Here is a 19393-nt window from a genome sequence, read left to right as displayed (position 1 = left end):
AATCATCCCCTATCATGACACTTCATATGTTCTTGGATAGTAGGTCCCCATTGCTGAAATTAAGGCCAGTGACCTCAGGTCCCTGGAATGAAAGTGATGCTGGAAGATTATTCCAACTTGTGGGGGGAGGTGCTGGCATTTTCAACCCAAATAATGTGATGCCACCAGATGAACGTAATTGAAGGTAGGCGCTGGTGCCTTACATCACCCTTTCTATTCCCATAATCTATCAGTTCACTTGACCATACATGTATGGAAAAATATTCATCACTTAGAAGTACAACTATGGCCCGAAAGATGATATTAAGATCTCCTTCTGCCTTCCATTTTAGCAGCTGGGGATAACTTGGTTGCACAATGTCCGAAGCAATTGCAAGTACTAGCATCACCTCTGTATTGGGAGACACTTCCAGTGATGACTACATTCTAGGCACCTGCAGTGCACTTCCCCAAAAGGAGGCAATAAGGTGTGTCCAAATAACAGTTGGTACTGATATTTGGTGCTACAGAGGAGTTGGTGTGGCCAGGTGAGCCCCGGGTGCTCCGATGAAAGGTAAAACCATATAAATCTCCTAAGACATGTTTTTGGTCCTGTGGTGGCTCTTCTAAGGGATAAAATTGTGTGCCACCCAGGTATGCCTCAGTACGCTGAGAGATAAGAAGAGAACAGCTTACTGCTGTGGCCACGGCACAGCCCCTCACAGCACTGCCTGTGTCCTGGACCAGTGACCTCAGGTCCCTGGAATGAAAATGATGCTGAAAGTATCTTCCAACTTGTGGGGGGAGGTGCTGACATTTTCAACCCAAATAATGTGATGCCACCAGATGAGTGTAAGAATCTTACAATGGAAGACCAGACGTGTCTCCTGACAGGATTTCCTGGCTCTGGAGGTGATGTTTCTTTTTCTCCAGGTGTGCTGCAGTTGCACTGATGGATAGTAGCAATGGAATGACCTGCATCCATGGGAATGAGAATATCCTCTCTCAGAGCACCACCTATGATCTGTGTAGGAGAGCACTAAACTGTTCTGCACATGTAGTTTGCACTAGAAGAGTGTCCAAATCAAGGATGCTGCTGGTAGTTGCAACTCTTGGAATGTGGATGGGACTTTGGGTGCTAGGATGATAGGTGGAACCACACCTGTGCTCCATGTCGCCTGGCCATAGTGGTGGATTGTGTAAGCTTTGAATGTTCTACTGTCCTTGCTTCCCCTGAGGTGCACTTACAGTTACAGGGAAGTAACATGCTTACAGCCAAGCAGATGGCCCATCCTATCCCTCAGGACCGCCTCTGCTCCTGGAACACCCCTATACCTGGGTTCCATTCAATTCTTTCCTCACATCTGATAAAATAATATCTTAAGCCTAAGCTCCTTCCTCAGGTAACAGAGATGGTGTTGATCCTGTACAACTCAACGCTAGCTCATATCCTGGATCCTGCCTGGGACCTCTGTGTCATATTTAGGTCAAACATTATCATTCTAAAAAATACCTTTGGTGCTCCTAGCTCTTAGCATTAGGAAGTATTGGTTCATGAAGAGCTCATAAATTGGCCAAGACCCATATTGACTCAGCCTATTCAAAATCTATAGGACAATTGTCAGTGTCTTTGAGTGGCTCCAGTCTTCTCAAAATGTATCAGACAATTATCAGCAGAGCTTCAGCCTCTGTCTTTTCTGGGGTACACTGAGCCTTGCATTCCAGATTTCTATTTGACTTAGTTTGCAGGATACACACATATAAAGGTTGCAGTGTACATCAAATTAGACCTCTGGTTTAGGAAATTTGTCAATCTGCTATTCCACATACATAAGAAGCCTGTTTTCCAGCCTTACCAGATTATGTCTAGAAAGCAAAAAAATCATTGCTGCTATGATGGAAGATGGAAGCAGACATCTCTTCTAATATGTGTTTCTTGGTCGTGATGGTGACCCCTCTGCGTGCCCAACACTTCTTTTCTCTCCAGGTGTGCCTTAGGTGTTACAAGGGAGAGCAGCATCCCGAGCTTATGGCCAGGTGTGCAGGGTAAGAGTGAGGCACTGCACTGGATTAAAGTAAAATCTATTAGTCATTGTGATCATGCTGGCTGGCTCACTCTTCATCATATCTATCTCAGTGCAACTTTAAGGAACTCAGATGTCCTTAGTACCAATATCCATCTGTTGGTTGGTAGGACAAGGGATGTGCCTATGATAATTCTGCAAACTGGAAGATGCAGCACAATGAAGATATAGGAGCCCTGACACATGGCTTTATCTTGTCTGAAACTTGTTTCTGTGAGTCTGCTTCACGGGAGTGCTTTGCTCTTGGCTTGAGCTGATGTGCATTTGACAAATGATAGGCAGAAATTTCAGAACCAAGAATCATAGAGATCAGCTAGAAATAGTCTATGCACTTTTTAATTTTAAAAAATCTAGTGAAATGGCATAAGCATGAGCTATGCACTGTAAATTTGATCTGAGCTCTCTGCCAATTGCATTCATATTAGATCAGAAGAAATCTAGAATTTCATTCCAATAAAACTTGAGATTGGCTGGACACAAAGGATTTATGTCAGACTTCTATTCATTTTGAAAAGAGCAGCATTACAAGTCCTTTTTAACCTTTCCACGAGCAGCAAAATTTATAGTTATGGCAGTTAAACATAATTTCTTGATATCACTTTAATACAGTTCAATGAGAAAAAAGATTTTGTTTGTTTCTTTGAATAGAAATAAACTGTTACAAAATCAGTACAAAGACTTCCTATAGGATCTCTGAAAAAGACATCTGGATGTCATATTTGTTTGAAAATGAAACATTTCTGATAAAGTTCTGTCATATCATTTGCATTACTTTTTTACCAAAGGGAAAAAAGTATTAATCTTTAAATGACTGGATGCTAGGATAGTAAAGAAAAATTCACATCTTGATTTTAGCCATCAAAGGGGAATGGATGAGAAAGGTGCTGCTTTGAGGTACAGTATTACCTAATTAAGGCAAATAATATTTAATAGAAGAGATAACCTTGATAATTTGGTGTTGCAGTGCAAACTATTGAAGTAAACTTTGTCAAGGCAAAATATTCTGGAAAAATCTTTCAATTATGTAAAATAATTCCTTAGCACAAATTTATAATTGGCATCTGAAATTATTTTTAATTAGACTATTTTCAAAGCACTGTGTTGGTCAAAAAAACAATGGACTCCAAAAATTAAAAAGGAAGTGCTTTATTAGCTGAGCTCAGTGGCAACACTGTCCCAGAAAGCAGCCAGGCAGAAGTGTGCTTGAGCCAGAGGCTGCAGGGAGTTACAAAGCAGCAAACTGCAAGTGGAGGGGTCAGGATCTTAGGGTCAGTTTGTCCCCATAAAAGGTAATTTGGTTTAGTTTTACAGGAACCAAGGAGGCGAAACAAGCAGTTATAGAAACCAGGGAGGCAGGGAGGGTGTTACATGGCGAATGAGTTGCAAGATTGCACAAGTTTTACAGGAAGAGAACAAGTTATAAAAGCACATTAATTAATAAGTGCAGCACATTCTGAGTTTCTAAGCTCACAACTTTCCCCACTGCTTTTGGTCATTGAGTCAGATCTTTGACTCTGTTGCATAACCACATGTGGGTAACTGGTTATTTCCTTCTTGTCTAAGAATAAACATTTTAGTAGCTTGGGATCAGTTCTGGGTGTGATTCAACTAGCACTTTATAATACATGGCCCAATGGTTAAAGCAAGCAGAAAGAGGGTAATTGGTCCTATTAGAGCTGAGAGTAGGGTGGTCAGCCAGGCGGACAATAAGAACAGGTTTTGAAACCAATTCTGGTCATATTGTTGCTGTTGCTTTCGTTCATGGAATCTTTTTCTAAGCTTGTTCATACTGTCTCATATGACTCCAGAGTTATTGGTATAAAAACAGCAGGCCTCTCCTAAGGCTATGCAAAGACCACCTTCTTTCATAAACAACAAATCTAGGCCTCTACGATTTTGGAGGACCATTTCAACTAAAAAGCCTAGTGACTCTTCTGGTTTTGATACTGAATGTTCCAAATCCATTAGGTCTTCATCTATGAGAGCACCCGACTCATGGTAATTTTGGTCATCAACATTAAACCTGCAGTCCCTAAAGCTGAAGCTCCAGACAGACACAGCCCCATGAAGATCCAGATTAAAACAGGAGCTGCTCGAGGTGATTGAAAAAAATCTGATTTGAGGTTTAACTGTTCTCATCCACTTGTACCTGAATACCAATAAACCTGAGGGAACACATAGACCAAAATGCATAGCTCAGTTTGTCTAGTAAAGTCATCTAATATGACACAAGGAGTTAATCCTGAGGTACAAGTAAACCATGATCCTTTGGGAGCCTCTAAATATTGGCCTGATGAATATGAAACATTTGTTACCTCAATAGGGTTAAGGCAACATCACGATATGGGCTGAAGCTGAGATTATATGCAACACATTGGATGCAAGTTCCATTTCCTTGAATATTCCCTAGAGTTAGGACAGGTTTCTGCCCCCACCAACAAGGAGACTTAAAGTCCAAGTTGGAAGAATTCTGGATCTGGAAAGAGATCTTTGAACCTATAGACATTGTAGAGCCACTCCTACATAAAAGGGTGGTTGTGGGTCTAAGCACAGCCAGCAGTCCTGAGTAAAGTTGAGATTGCTATGATTGAGGTATTGGAATATTATGTCCAACGGGCTATATAGGTCAGAGACAGACCAAGGGAGTTGTGGCAGTGAGTGACTATTTAAGTTGGATGTAGGGGCAGTAGTGGGGAGCAGTTTGGGATCTGTTGTAGCAGGGGGAGCAGGTGAGGCCAGCCATCCAATAGCTGGCCCAGTGGGGTGATCAGTGTCCCGCCTCCTGTTAACATGGAAGATTGTTCCTGGACATGTCCAGACACATAAAGTAGAATGCCCCGTGTTCCCCGCCTCCCCATCATGAGTAATGGTAGACTTGTTTAAAATTAAACATAAAGGAGTTACGATTTTGGGAACCACAGTTTGGTTTTGTGGATCTTTTGAGATCAGTGAAAGGGTCATCATTCCCCATGGAAAGGTGGACTCATATCCCCGGAAGTTACAATAAAGTCGATTATATGTCTCACAGAGTTCATTGTGGCGAGCGTTTCCAGATGACTGTTCTTGGGACAAACATAAAACTGGATATTCTGTAGATGTTGTCATCTCTTAGAGCTACAGCAGTTGTAGAGGTCCTCAGATTTGCCTCTATTTTGGGATGAAGCCCATTTTATTGCTGACTCCCAAATTAGCAGAGCTCATTGTGGAGAACTGGCCACCCATGATTTTACAGAGGTCTTAATCAGCACAGCATGGGGAGTGGTATTTTAGCTATGAGATAGCCTGTGATGGCATTTGTTAATTCCCAGGTGTAAAGGGTTGGGTCATGTTTAAGGGACAGAGTAACCATTGTCCAACAAGTAAGAGAAAATAACTATCAGGAACATTATCATCAAATTCGACAGTTTGAGTTTTAGGGAATGTTCAGTCCAAGTAACAGTTCACTTATCTGTATTCTGGGTATCCGGGGAGAGGACCTTGATCTGTGAGTGATGTATCCAGGTGGGTTTTCTGGCTACCTTGACAACCATGAGAATGCTGTGAACAATGATGTATGGTCCAGTCCAATGTGGTTCAAGGGAAGAGTTGCAAGAATGGCGTTTGAGCAGCACTTGATCTCCTGGGCTTGCAGCCAGAGCAGTCTCTGGTGTGTGTGGCTTGGCTTGATGGTCTTAGAAGAGTTGGTGGATGGAAGTCAGGACAGATTGAAGAGTCTGTAGAGACTTAATCAAACTGTGGTTAGCAGTCTCTGCCAAATGAGTACTATCAAGGCAAGGGATGAGGGGTGGTGGTCTCCCATAGACTGCCTCAAAAGGGGTTATTCCATTTATATATGGAGTACAACACATGTGCAAGAGGGCAAAAGGAAGGAGACTCATCCAGTTTTCACCAGACTCTAAAATCAATTTGCTAAGTGTTTCTTTCAGAGTTTGGTTCATCCTTTCAACTCGACCTGAACTTTGGGTATGGTAGGCACAGTGAAATTTCCAATCAATTTGCAATAACTGAGCAACCTTATTAGGGATGGAAGCTATGAAAGCTGGGCCATTGTCAGACCCTATGGAAAAGGGAAGGCAGAATCTAGGAATTATCTCATATAAAAGCTTTTTGACAACAATCGTGGCTGATTCGGCCTTCATTGGATACCCCTCAGTCCACCGGTGAAGGTGTCTCCTAGAACCAGTAAATTCTTATGTCCACGTAGTCCTGGTTTTCCCATGTCCATGAAATCAATTTCCCAGTGTTCTGCAGAAAAAGCCCATCAGTATCGAGTTCCTTCTGAGATAGTGCTGGCTTTGGCATTTACTTGCAGACATTGTAAGCATCTTTGACTGACTTCCTTTGCCAATTGAGTCAGCTTAGGGATGAAGTAACCTGTTCCAAAGCAACTCAGCTAATTTAGCATCCCCTAGGTGTGAGCTTGATGGATTTGAAAAATCAAGTCTCTTCCTAAAGCAGCAGGTATTAAAATTTGTCTGTCTCACAACTGAAACCAATTTTCAGGGGGTATTTGTTTTGCTTTTAGTTGTCTTGCTAGTTCTTGGTCCGATTTGGAATAGATCAATTGAGGCAGGCAAGGGGTAGCAGAACTGGCAGCAAAAGTGTTGCAAGTTGCATAGGTGGTCTTAGAGCTGCTTCTCGAGCGCTCTCATTGGCCAATGCATTTCCTGTATTTATCAGATCCTTTCCTGTTTGGTGGCCCTTGAAATGTACCACTGCAACGGATTTAGGTAGCCAGATGGTGGCTAACAAGTCCAGGAGAAAAGGGGTGTTTTAAAATTTTGAACCAGCAGAGGTCAGGAGCCCTCTTCCTTGGTAGATGGCCCCATGCACATGAACGGTAGCAAAAGCATAATGGCTATGTGTGTAGATAGTTGCCCTTAGATCCTCGGCCAATTTTAGGGCCTCTGTGAGTATAATGAATTCAGCTTTCTGGGCAGAGGTGCCTTCATCCAAGGGTTGGGCCCAGATAACCTGTCTGTGTGTTCATGGCAGCCCCTGCCACCTGTTTACCTTCAGAGAGAAAGCTACTACTATCAGTAAAGTATTTAACATCTGGATTCTCTAATGGAAGATGAGTAAGGTCCTGATGAAAGGTTGGCAGCTGCAGAGAGCAGGTCCTGGCAGTCACCTGTGGATCATCATCTGGCAGTAGGGTTGCTGGATTTAAGACAGTAGTTTCCCTGAATTCAATGAGGTCAGAGTTAAGCAAGAAGGCCTGGTACTGTACAATCCCCACATTTGAGAGCCATCTGTTGGCTGGGGCCTTGAGAAGGGTTTCAGTTGCATGAGGTGCCACAATTTGGAGTTTCTGTCCAAAGGTTAATTTATTGGCCTCTTTTACTATCAAGGCAGTGGCCGTGATGGCTCGGAGGCAATTTGGCCAGGCTGAGAAGACTGAGTCCAGGCTTTTTGAGAGATAAGCAACTGGGCGGCACCATGGTCCCAACATCTGAGTCAGCACCTGCTTTGCTATCCTACACTGATCTTCAATGAACAGCAGGAAGAGTTTGGTCAAATCTGGTAGGGCCAATGCTGGTGCTTGGGCAAGGGCCAATTTTAGTTTTTGGAGCATTTGATTTTCCCTGTTGGTCCAAATGGGTGGGTCAGAAGGGGTTCCCCCAGTTACAACCTGGAGGGGTTGTGCCAGCTCAGTGAAGTCCAGAACCCAGAGGTGGAAGTAACCTATGGATCCCAAAAACTCCCAAAATTGCCTTTTAGTCTGGGGTTCAGGAATTTGGAGGATGGCTTGAATTCTTTTGTCTAAGAGCAAGTGATTTCCCTAGGTGAGTCACTTCTTGTGTGCATAGTTGGGCCTTTTTTAGTTGAAACATGGTAGATCAGGCATCTGGGTGTGTATAGCAAATTTTGAGTGGCCTGTAGGCAACATTCATAGTATTATGCCTCATTAGGTCTGAACTGGGTTCCCTGTTAGTGTCGAGGACAGATTGGCACACCAAGGTGCGAATCTGCTCATGTTTCTTGGATGTGAAGAGACTCTGTAAGAGCTGTTGGCAGTTGTTCCAGGTCAGCCAATGAATGAAACAAATGGTCTCAAGGAGAGCTATTAGAGCATGAGGGTCCTTAGAGAAAGGCAGATTCTGTAATTTCCAATTGTACAAATCACTGGTAGAGAAGGGGACATAAGTGAAAAAAGGTCCTTGAGAGGAGTCTGATGGAAGGCCTTCTCAAAGGGGTAGAATGGAGAGTATGTCAGTGGAGTCAGGGCTGGGTGTGGAGGAGGGTAGTGGGGGACAGCAACTGTGGGTGTGGGGTGATGGGAGGGGTAGGGGCCCTTAGGGAGGTTTCTGATGAGCTTGGGGAATCAGGGAGGGGGCAATCATCATCATTGGGAGGAGGTAGAACAGCAGGGTGGGTGACACCTTAGTTTTCATCATTACCACGAGAGGAGGTTGTGCCCGCACCCACAGGGTCCTTCTTATAGGAGCTTTTGTATTCACGAGCGTGGATCCTGGATCAAGTAAGTCAATACAAACTTTGATATAGACCACTTGATCAGGGTGCATGCCTGGCTTATGAGGGGGTCCGATAATGACTTGATGGACCTGTTGAGAAACTTGTAAGTTAAAAGTTTCCTGTGAAGGCCATCCAACACCAAAAGAAGGCCATCCAACTCCACAGAATCTTCTTAGCTTCTTAGGGTAGACAGGATCTCCATATCCCGCAGCTCAGTTCCTAAAATCCTTAATGATTAAGAATGAGTTGCAGGGGTAACAAAGGGGAGGAAGCAGTCTGGCCCATAATGGTGGTCATGTGAGACAGAGGTACAAATAAGCAGACAAACAGAAGATGGTGGAAGCCCACCACAAACACAAGATAGCAGAAGCCCACCCAAACTGGAATAAAATATTCCCCAAAGTTGGTGATGTCTCGCCACAAATGGGATCAGGCTTAACATTCTGATTTCTCCAAAGTATGATGCACCATAAGATCAAAAATATGAATAGAGGACATGGAACAAAATGAAAGTAACAAATATCTGCCTGTGAGAAGAAGCCACGTTCAAAAAGATCTTGGTGTCTGGTTCCTCGGAATTGTCCGATTCATCTGAGGAATAAGAGTCCAGGGGAATAACCCCAAATAAGATGGAATCCCGGAAAAGCCCCCAAATGTGATTGTCAACAAAACATTGAACTCTAAAAATTAAAAAGGAAGTGCTTTATTAGCTAAGCTCAGTGGCAACATTGTCTCAGAAAGCAGCCAGGGAAGTGCACCCCGAGCAAGGGGCTGCAGGGAGTTACAAAGCAGCAAACCACAAGGGGAGGGGTCAGGGCCTTAGAATCAGTTACCATAACAGGTAATTTGGATTAGTTTTGCAGGATCCTTGGAGGTGGAACAAGCAGTCACAGGGTCCCGGGAGGCAGGGAGGGGGTCACATGGTGGATGAGTTGCAAGATTTTAACTTAAATGGCTATTAGACATGTTTTACAGAAACAGATCAAGTTATAAAAGCACCTAAAGTAATAAGTACAGTACATTCTGAGTTTTTAAGCTTATAACAAGCAGTAGTCTCCCATCGGATCTAACAAGTTTCAGGTGGCCAGAACTGGATAGAAGCGGGTAGTCACTGTGAACTGTATTTGACCACTTCTTGAACTTTCCAACTCAGAATCTCTAACTTTCATTATCTTGACCACAAACCACCCTTCTAAATCACACAGTTAATGTGGAGACATACTGTATGGCTCATGTAGCTCATCAAGTGAACTTTTCTCCTAAAATAGCTTTTTCTTAATGTACTTGAGTCCATTTCCTCTTTTCTTCCCTCACTACAGGCAGGAAAGAGCAAAACCAAACTGACTTTGTGCTGTCTTTTCTCAATAATTTTGTAGAGCAGTCTTTTCTCAATAATTTTGCACATCACCTCTTAACTCCACTTTTTGTTTTCCCGTCCCATGACTGATGGCTTCCACAGACTCTTGATTTTATAGGTATGCTATTTTGGTATGTTTGTAAATTTTGGGGGGTATAGACTCAGGGAAACAGAAAGGAAGTCTATTTTCTTAATCATCTTGCAGTGAGAGTGCACCTTGATTCTAAGATGCAGCATTGACAGGTGTAAAAATGCATCTTGATTCAAGAAAGAAGTATGCATTAACAGGTCTAAAACTTAACTTTTCTTGAGAAATTGTTGAGGATTAGCATTGCTAATAATAGGGAAATTGTCACTGTCCCACTAAGTTGATTTGAAGATCAAATAATATAGCTATTATAATGCTTTCTACACTCTGAAGCTTCACAACTAATACATTAGCTTTTTTGTGAATTTATTTCTTGTTATTTCATCTTTACCTGAGATAATGGTATTATTTGTAATACCATTATGGTAACGGTATTATTTGTGTGAGATATTGCTTTTAGGATACTGTTTTCCTTTTTTGAAAACCTAACTCCTATTTTGCAGTAATTCCATGGCAGTGGCTTTGTTCGTGAACGCTGGAGATGAATCCATAGGCATCACAGTCACTTCATGGTATTTTCAGCGGATCATTTATTTACGTGGTCTTCTTGCCAATGGTTTGAGAACCTACTTCTGGAGAGAAGGTTTACTCTGGATAGTGGGAAAAATATTTTCTGGATTTAGATATTTTTAGGCTTTGGGAACCATATCCGCTTTCTCTAAACTTCTGTTTCTTTTCCTTCAATCATGCTTTCAAACCATCATGAGTTCATGGGTCATTTGAAGCAGTCTCCTTTGATCAGTGAAATCATTTTGCCAGAAAAACAAAACTCCTGCTCCAGACTCTGCTGAAGCAAACAGTACAAACTGAGGAAACCATTTCTCCACACCAATTTTCTTCTCCTATTCTGTCCAATAGTCTCTAATATCCAGAGAGATTTTGTTAAAACCTGTCTGATTATTAAAATCTTTTAAATGGTTTACTCAAGGTGAAAGGCAAAATCATCAAAATGCCTCTGAAGTCCTAGCAATCTGGGGTTTCTGTTTCCTTTCTGAATTCTCATCTCCAGGTTGCTCTCTCTACCCCTCACGCACTGACCTTTCTGCTGCTGGAATACCTACGCACTCTCTTTTCTCTGGGCTCGCCATTGGAGTGTTCCCATGCGTGTAACATGCATTCTTCTGACGCATACCTTGCTTTTTCCTATAATTCTTTTGCACTCCTCCTTGTACTTTGCCTTCAATGTAAAATCTTCATTGATCTCTTAATTAAAATTCCAAATTCCTGTTACCAACTAACAGTCCCCAAGTTCCTCTCATGCTTTCTAGTTTTCCACACCACTTAGTTATTATTATTATTATTTGGGGAAGGGTACCAAGAATCAAACTCCAGAACTTATGCTTGCCAGGCAGGGACCGTGTCACTGAGATTAATCCCCAGACCTTCCAAACAATTTAAATTGTTGCACAATTTGCTTATCAATAAATGAAAAAATTAAGTAATTTTATAATTGTATATATTTTTATAAATTGCTTATTAATCCTAATGCCTAAATAGAGAGTAGAGATATTTATTTGTTTTGTTCACTATTCTATCATGAAAATTACCTGACAAACATAGAGAAGGAGAATTAATATGTATAGCCCTCCTCTCACACAAATTATAGGAAACTCCTTGGTCTTACTGTCAAGCAGGACCATGCTTCTGTCAGCAGTCTCCAATCAATGCTCTCTGCGAGCCTAGGTGTGTTCACCTCTCTTTCAGTGGTCTCCCAGTGGCCTTGAGGCCATATGCTGGGGTCAGTCATTCAGGATGACATATGAGTTCCTGCTTTAACACTTTAGATATCATTGGAATTCCACAAGAAATGAAGGTAGTTATACTTGCAATGGTACACAATTTTGTTACTTCTTTTTTGTTCTTTTCCTATTTGACACATGATATGGGATAAGTCAAAGGAACATAATTCAACCAAGTGCTGCAATGTGGGTAGAAGTGAAAGAAGATTTCTTCTCTTGGATTCATTTAGCTAATACATAAGCTATAGAACATTGATCCAGGAGGCATAGAGGTATGTTTAAAAAGAGGTGATTCTTTTTAGCTTTCCAAATGATAGTGGGAAACTTTGAAATTGTTTAAAAATCACCAAGTCTTGTGATATTACATCTCTATATTTGTGTCAGCGAAGTTGTATGAATGCCAGACAACCATTCAGTTTCTACATGCCTCTGTGAACTACAATCAGGAAATCTTGAGGTTTGTACCTTGCTACCTGAAATACACACCACATAAACTATTTTGTAGAGAAGGTTTTCTGGCCTTTATTTTCATATAAGAAGCAGACTTGGAGAGTTGGGGTGGAGCATGAGCCTTCAATCTCAACATGGAATGGAGTTGTTCCTGGCATAACCATCTATGTCCTGTCCTAGATAACAAGGCTCCAAGGCCAAGGGCTAGAATTTTTCATCTGTTGAGCTTGCCATGCCTGATGAGTAGTACTCAGCCTGTACAAATGAGATTTGAGTGAGTTAGAAGTACTTACATTAATCCTTGATTAACTGAAAGGCAAAACGAAAAGTAGCGTAATGTTAGTGTGCTAAGGTCACCTCTGGTGAGTGGTGGCAGTGATGCCAGCTACAATATTCTTGCTGTATTTTATGCATCACATTCTTGTTTCTTTTCTGTGTCCTTAATATTAATCCAGGAAATGTAGCTAAGAGGAAGAGACCCACCCAGAGGCTGTATTTGCTGGTAAAGAAGGAAAAGTGTGTGTGCTCTTGGTGAGAAAATCGAAGCATATGGGTCTGTGTTCTGCTTTTGAGGCATATATGAAGCTCTGCTGTCAAAGGCTTCCAATTGCACCTACGTGAGATATTTTTGCGCAAGGTTCCTAGCTGTTAGTGTACAGAGATGAATCAGGGTTAAAGGAGTTTCTGGTTCACTTTATATTTTAAATGTGCATTTGTGTGAGAGGTGAGAGACTGTGGGGATGTTCCCTCCAAGCTCCTGAGGTCTCAGGCCTGTGAAGGGTGCCCCAGGAGTATATCCACACTTGGCTCCTTCAGCCACTGTGTCTCTGGCATGGACATGCAACTTATCTCGAAGTGTGGGGAGAGTTAAATAGACAGTCTCAGCATCCCTAACTCTTTTCTCCTTCAGGAATATCAAAGTTTTTCTAGTTTCTGCAATTATTTTATTTACTAATAGTACATAAATCTGCCCATTTCTGGAGTTCGGTTACAGGTCATTTGTCTCTCATTTCAAGAAGGGGTCCCTGCCCTACACATTTCAGCAATAAATAGAACATTTTAACCATCACCTAATGCCCTAAATCTCAAATGTACAAAGGTGTTTACTTGCTGGAGAGTCATTAAAAGCACATAACACTTTGTGCGTTGTTTAGGGACTGGGATATATGAAGCGAAAGGCCTATTACTTGGGGAGTAAAACATCTGTGTGGAAGTATTTTGATGTTGCCAGGGAAGATGGCTTTGTACCATGGTCCTTAAGGTATTATTGGGTATTTTGAGCTTAGCAGACTGTATACATTTCATTTAGTGTGGACAGGATGTAGTGATTAATTGCTAAGCCTTGGATATGGCCAATGTCTTCAGTATCATTTTCACCCTACAGGCCATACCTGTTTACCACAAAGATGGTGGCATGAGATTCTAGAAGTTTGTTCTTTCTCCATCCTGGAGGCCAATAGTCCGGAATCAAGCAGGGCAACCTCCTTATGGATGCTGCAGGAAGACACTACCTTGCTCCTTTTAGCTTCCAGGCTTTCCTGCTCCTGTGACTTGTGGCCACACCACCCCAGTCTCTGCGTTGTCACATTACCTTTGGCTCCACATCTGCAACATCTTCCCTAGTTCTCTTTCTCTTATAAGAGCACTCATGATTCTACTTAGGGCCCTCATGGACACTCCAGAATGAAAGCCATATCTCAAGGCCCTTATCATAATTACATCCTTAGAGGCAGCTTTTCAAATGCAGTGCTGTTTACTAAATACAGAAATGATGGCACTGAAACGTCATTGGGAGCCATTCCTTTCCCATGTGGGCTTATCTGGTACATTCTGGGTCCACTAGGCTGGATAAGTCAATGGTTCTATGGTTCAGCTACCAGACTCCTTTGTCTCTGCCATGAAAGCTATGAATTATAACATGTGTTCATGATATAATTATCACATGGGAGGAGTAGCACAAATTGAATATGTAGGGTGCTATTATCTAATTTCAGGGTAAATGTACTGTTAGAGGGATTTTTACTAGGTTAGGTAGTATTTCCCCAATTCATTATTCTCCTGGAACTTGTGAATGTAACTTGGGAATCACACTTTATAAAATAGAATTAAGATTTTTTTAAAAAATTTAATTGTTAAAACCAGGCTTACTGGATTCAGATGCTCAAACCAGTGTTTAGTCTTACAAGGCAAAGAGTGCTTGGCTACCCAGAGACAAACGGAAGTTGGCTGTAGAATGGTGGAGGCAGAGGCTGACGTGAAGTGGTCCGAAGATTTTTGGCAAATGCCAGAATCTAGGGGAGTCAGGGAATGATTCTTCCTTGGGTTCTTTGAAAGAAGCATGACACTGCTGACACATGATTTTGCACTTCTAAAGAACTATTAAAGAATGCACTCCTGTTGTTTGGGTCATCACTGTTACGATAACATTTGGTGGTACTTTAACACAGAAAACTTAACAAAGTAAGATAAACATGAAATTAAGAAACTTTTTTATTTTCATTCTTTGTCTCAATTTTTTAAAAGTTCCTATTTGTTACACATAGTAAAAAATAGGAATTTAAAAGTGCTGGCATGAATTTTACATTTTTATTTGTACCAGGCATATTAATTTTACATGTAAATATAAGCACATTTATCTGTTATAAAAAACCCAAAATGATACAATTTCAAATTTGTACCTTGCACATACAAACACATCATTTTGAAAAAAGGCAGAAGTAGAAACTACTATACCAACTACCTTGATGGTTTTCTTTCAATTCTTGACGTGTAAACATTCTGCCAAAACCCCTGTGTCTGAGTACAGAGGGAACAAAAGGAGAGAGAACTGTGAGGTGCTCTCTTGTTCACTCTCCCTGTGTCGTCATGCTCAGTGGTTGATCGATACAAGAAAATAACATACGCAAGGGAAATATGGTGGGGAAGCACCTTCATTCTGACACTCATGTGTGTCTTCACATGCAAATGAGCACAGAATTCTGTTGGTTCCATAATGTTTGGGTGTTCTACAACACTCCAAGGTAAACATGTTATGGAAGGTACAGAAGATGCAGTGGACACTAGTTTTAAGTGGGCTTGTGGGGTGGTTCTGTACATGTGTATTCCACATGTCTCCTCTGATAAAATGCAAAATCCACTGTCCCACTGATGTGTAGATCACAAGTTCAAAGATTATCAAGAATTTCAAGATAGTTTGAGATGCATCTTAAACCAAGCCCAGAAAAAGAAAAAAGAAGCATGAGACTTTTCTACTGGAGTCTTACTGGGTGCATGGTCTTTTGAAGACCATAAAAATGTTCTACTACAGCTCTCCCATCTCCCTCACATGTTCATCACTTTCAGTGTCTTGTCTTGCAGTGTCCTCTTGGAACTTCCCTTACACGGTTAAACCAGGAGCTATCTCCATGCCAGGCAGCCTTCTCTCCTTCAGTAACTCTGCAGGTTGGGTTGGGTTCTGCTGGAATCACAAGAACTAGTTAGTGGCTCATCAATAGGTCTGGAAAGTTTAGAAAGAGCACGGTGAATTGTACAGTTCCTGCAGTTAAGGATTTTAGACACAGCAATTTCAATGTTACAGGACATGACTCACTTGACCTTGAGCAAAGTTTATTAAAGTGTGATCATTAGACTACCTACATCTTTAGGCATGAAGGCTTTTTTCTATGCTACCCCTTAAACATCCTGTAGACTGGATTATATTTTTTAGATTTCGTTTTTTCCCTCTACTACTTAATATGACTAGACTAGAAGATGCCATCTTGGAGCACATGTTCATTTAAACAGCATAAACACTTGAATCCTCTGTTGCCTTCTGGAACACAAGGCTGAATTTCACAATGGGCAAACACCCTGATTTTCTCCTGGAACCTGAATGCCACCCATGCAGCACCCTCTAGGATGGTCTGACTAAAGCATGACCATGATCATTCTGATGTGGGAAGAAGCAATGCTTATCAAAGCAAAAATCGCTCGTCAAAAGAACTGGCTTCAGACTCTGGGGTTCTGGGCCTGCCTGCATCATCCCTTCCAGAGGCTGGGTGATGTGGGGTGAGTGTCCCTGCACCATGCCCCAAGCCCAGCTAGTTTGACTCCCTCCCTTGGCCCCAGACAGGGAATTTTAGAGATTTCTGTTGCACTGAACCAGCTTGGCGGGTCTTGAACTGGCCTGCACAGGTCTCACTGCTCCCTGCTGGGCTTGGAAGATTCTGGAGTTCTGGGCCTGCCAGAGCCATGGATTCCAGAGGCTGGGAAGCCTGAGGTGAGTGTCCCCGCACTATTCCCTGAGCCCACCTAGTTTGTGATCCTTGCTCAGCCCTGGACAGGGAACTTTGCACCTTCCTGTTGCACTAGACCAGCTCTGTGGGTCTTGATCCAGCCTGCCCCACCCTGAGTGATATTCTCTCAATCTGGGGAACTGGGCAGCCAGAGTTCCAGGAGCTGAAGTCATAGAAGAGGATTTCCAACAGGCCCTGGGGAAGCCTTGGAATAACACTTGAAACACAGAAATATAGGAAAATGACAAAATGCAAGACAAAATTACAATCTCAAACCTCCAGCTCATGCCAAGAAACCTTAGGGGTTATCTACATAGAAGAAAATGTATGCCATACACCTGAAATATTGAACATAATGGCAACTGGAAACAAAAACAAAAACAAAAACAAAAACAAACAAACAAAAAAACTCCAGGAAGCTTTAAAGGAATTCAAACTAAAAATAATCTCTCAGGTAAAATAAGAAATGATAAAAGAAATAAAAGAGATGCTGAACATATCTAAAGAAGACACAGTTAAAATATTGGAGGAATTAAACAAAAAGGTGGAATCCCTGGCTGAACAATGTAAGAAGCAAACAGAATACATAAAGCAGATGCAAAGAGATATATACGGGAAATCAAAAATTACACTGAAAGCTGTAAAAACGCCTCAGTGAAAGTGAAGATAGAATTTCAGACCTCAAAAACAGGACTGCAGTTAGTGAACAGGAAAGGAAAGATCTTTTCAAAATAACAAGAAATCAGAAAATAACAGTTCAATAGCTGCAAGATGATGCAAAGAAAAACAAAATAAGATTAATAGGGATAAATGAAAAAGAAGGGGACAACATAAAGGATGTCAAGAGGATATTTAGAGAAGTAATAGCTGAAATTTTCCCAAACAGGAGATTAGAAACTGATAACAGGATCAGTGAATCATACAGAACTCCAAATAGCCATAACCAAGATAAAACTACGCCCAGACATAAAATAATCACCATCCCAAAAATTGAACAAAAGAATAGAATATTAAAAACTGTCAGAGAGAAAATATAGATCACCTATAAAGGAAAACCTATCAGAATCACAGCAGACTTCTCAGCACAAACAATAAAGTCAAGAAGAGCATGGAGTGAAGTATTTCAGACCCTAAAGGAAAATGATTTTAAACCTAGACTGATGTACCCTGAAAAACTGTCCTTCAAAATTGAGGGAGAAATTAGATACTTCCATGACAAGGAATAGCTGAAGAACTTCATGATCACCAAGCCAACCCTGCAAAGAATATTGAAAGACAGTTTAGTTATACTTAGGAAAAAAACCACTAAGCAAAGCAGACAATTAAACAGAACAGAAAGATGAAGATGCAACAGCAGAAAGATAACATGTCAATGATAAGCCAACAAATAACAGTTATAACCATTAATGTAAATGGTCTCAATGCACCAATTAAAAGAAACAGACTGCTAGAATGGATCAAGAAACAAAATCCAACCATATGCTATCTACAAGAACCCCATGTAAGCAAAAAGGATACTCACAGACTGAAAGTCAAAGGATGGAAAACAATACTTAATGCAACAGGAACAAAAAAAAGTGGGAATAGCTATTCTGTTTGCAGACAATGTGAACATTAATCCAATAATGATCAGAAGAGAGAAAGAAGGTCATTACATATTGGTTAGGGGAAAATTTCAAGAGGAAGACATAACAATCTTAAATATACATGCACCAAATTCCAGAGCACCCAGTTATATAAAACAAGTACTGACAGAAATGAAAAACCTAATTAGCAGTAACACAATTATAACAGGAGACCTTAACATCCATTAACACCAAAGGGTAGATCAACCAAACAGAAAATCAGCAAAGAAATAACAGAACTGAATCATATATGTGAACAAATGGATTTCATAGACATATATAGAGTTTTCCATTCAACAACATCAGAATACACATTCTTCTCAGCAGTACATGTGTCATTCTCTAAAATAGACCATATATTAGCTCACAGAACATATTTAAATAAATGCAAAAGTGTTGAAATTATGCTTTGCATGTTATCGGATCATAGCGCCATGAAATTAGAAAGTAATGATAAAAGATACTGCAAAAATCTCACAAACACTTGGAAAATGAATAACACACTCTTGAGTAATCAGTGGGTCACAGGGGAAATTAATGAAGAAATTAAACAATACCTACAAGCAAATGAAAAAAACAAATACAGCTTAACAGATTCTGTGGGATGCAATGAAAGCTATCCTCAGAGGAAAATTTATTGCACTGAGTTCACACATCAGGAAAACAGAATGAGTACAAATAAAAACCTGATGTTCTTCCTCAAACATCTAGAAAAAGAAGAGCAAGTCAAGCCCAAGGCCAAAAGAAGAAAGGAAATTATAAAAATCAGAGCAGAAATTACTGCAATAGAGACTAAGAAAGCAATCCTAAGAATCAGTGAATCAAAGAGTTGGTTCTTTGAAAGAATAAATAAAATTGATAAGTCCCTAGCCAATCTTATAAAAAAAGGAAAGAAAAAGCTCAAATTCATGCAATAAGGAATGAAAAAGGCAAAATCACTACAGAGTGTGTAGAAATACAGATCATCAACACCCATTTTGAAAACCTGTACTCTCACAGGTTTGATAACACAGAAGAAATAGACAGATTCCTAGAAACATATGAAGCATCAAAGCTAGGTCAAGAAGATGTTAAACTGCTGAATAACCCAATCTCTATTAATGAAATTGAAAATATAATTAAGTCCTAACCTAAAACGAAGAGCCTAGGCCCAGGCGATTCACTGCAGAATTCTACAAGAAGTACAAAGAAGACTTAATGCCAAAACTCCTCATACACTTCAATGAAATTGAAAGGGAAGCAATCCTTCCTAAGTTGTTC

This window comes from Cavia porcellus, unplaced genomic scaffold, assembly GCF_034190915.1.
Source record: "Cavia porcellus strain 051 isolate PalLab524CR breed Dunkin Hartley unplaced genomic scaffold, mCavPor4.1 scaffold_1, whole genome shotgun sequence".
NCBI lineage: Eukaryota > Metazoa > Chordata > Mammalia > Rodentia > Caviidae > Cavia > Cavia porcellus.
Note: the sequence above shows the minus strand (reverse complement) of the source record.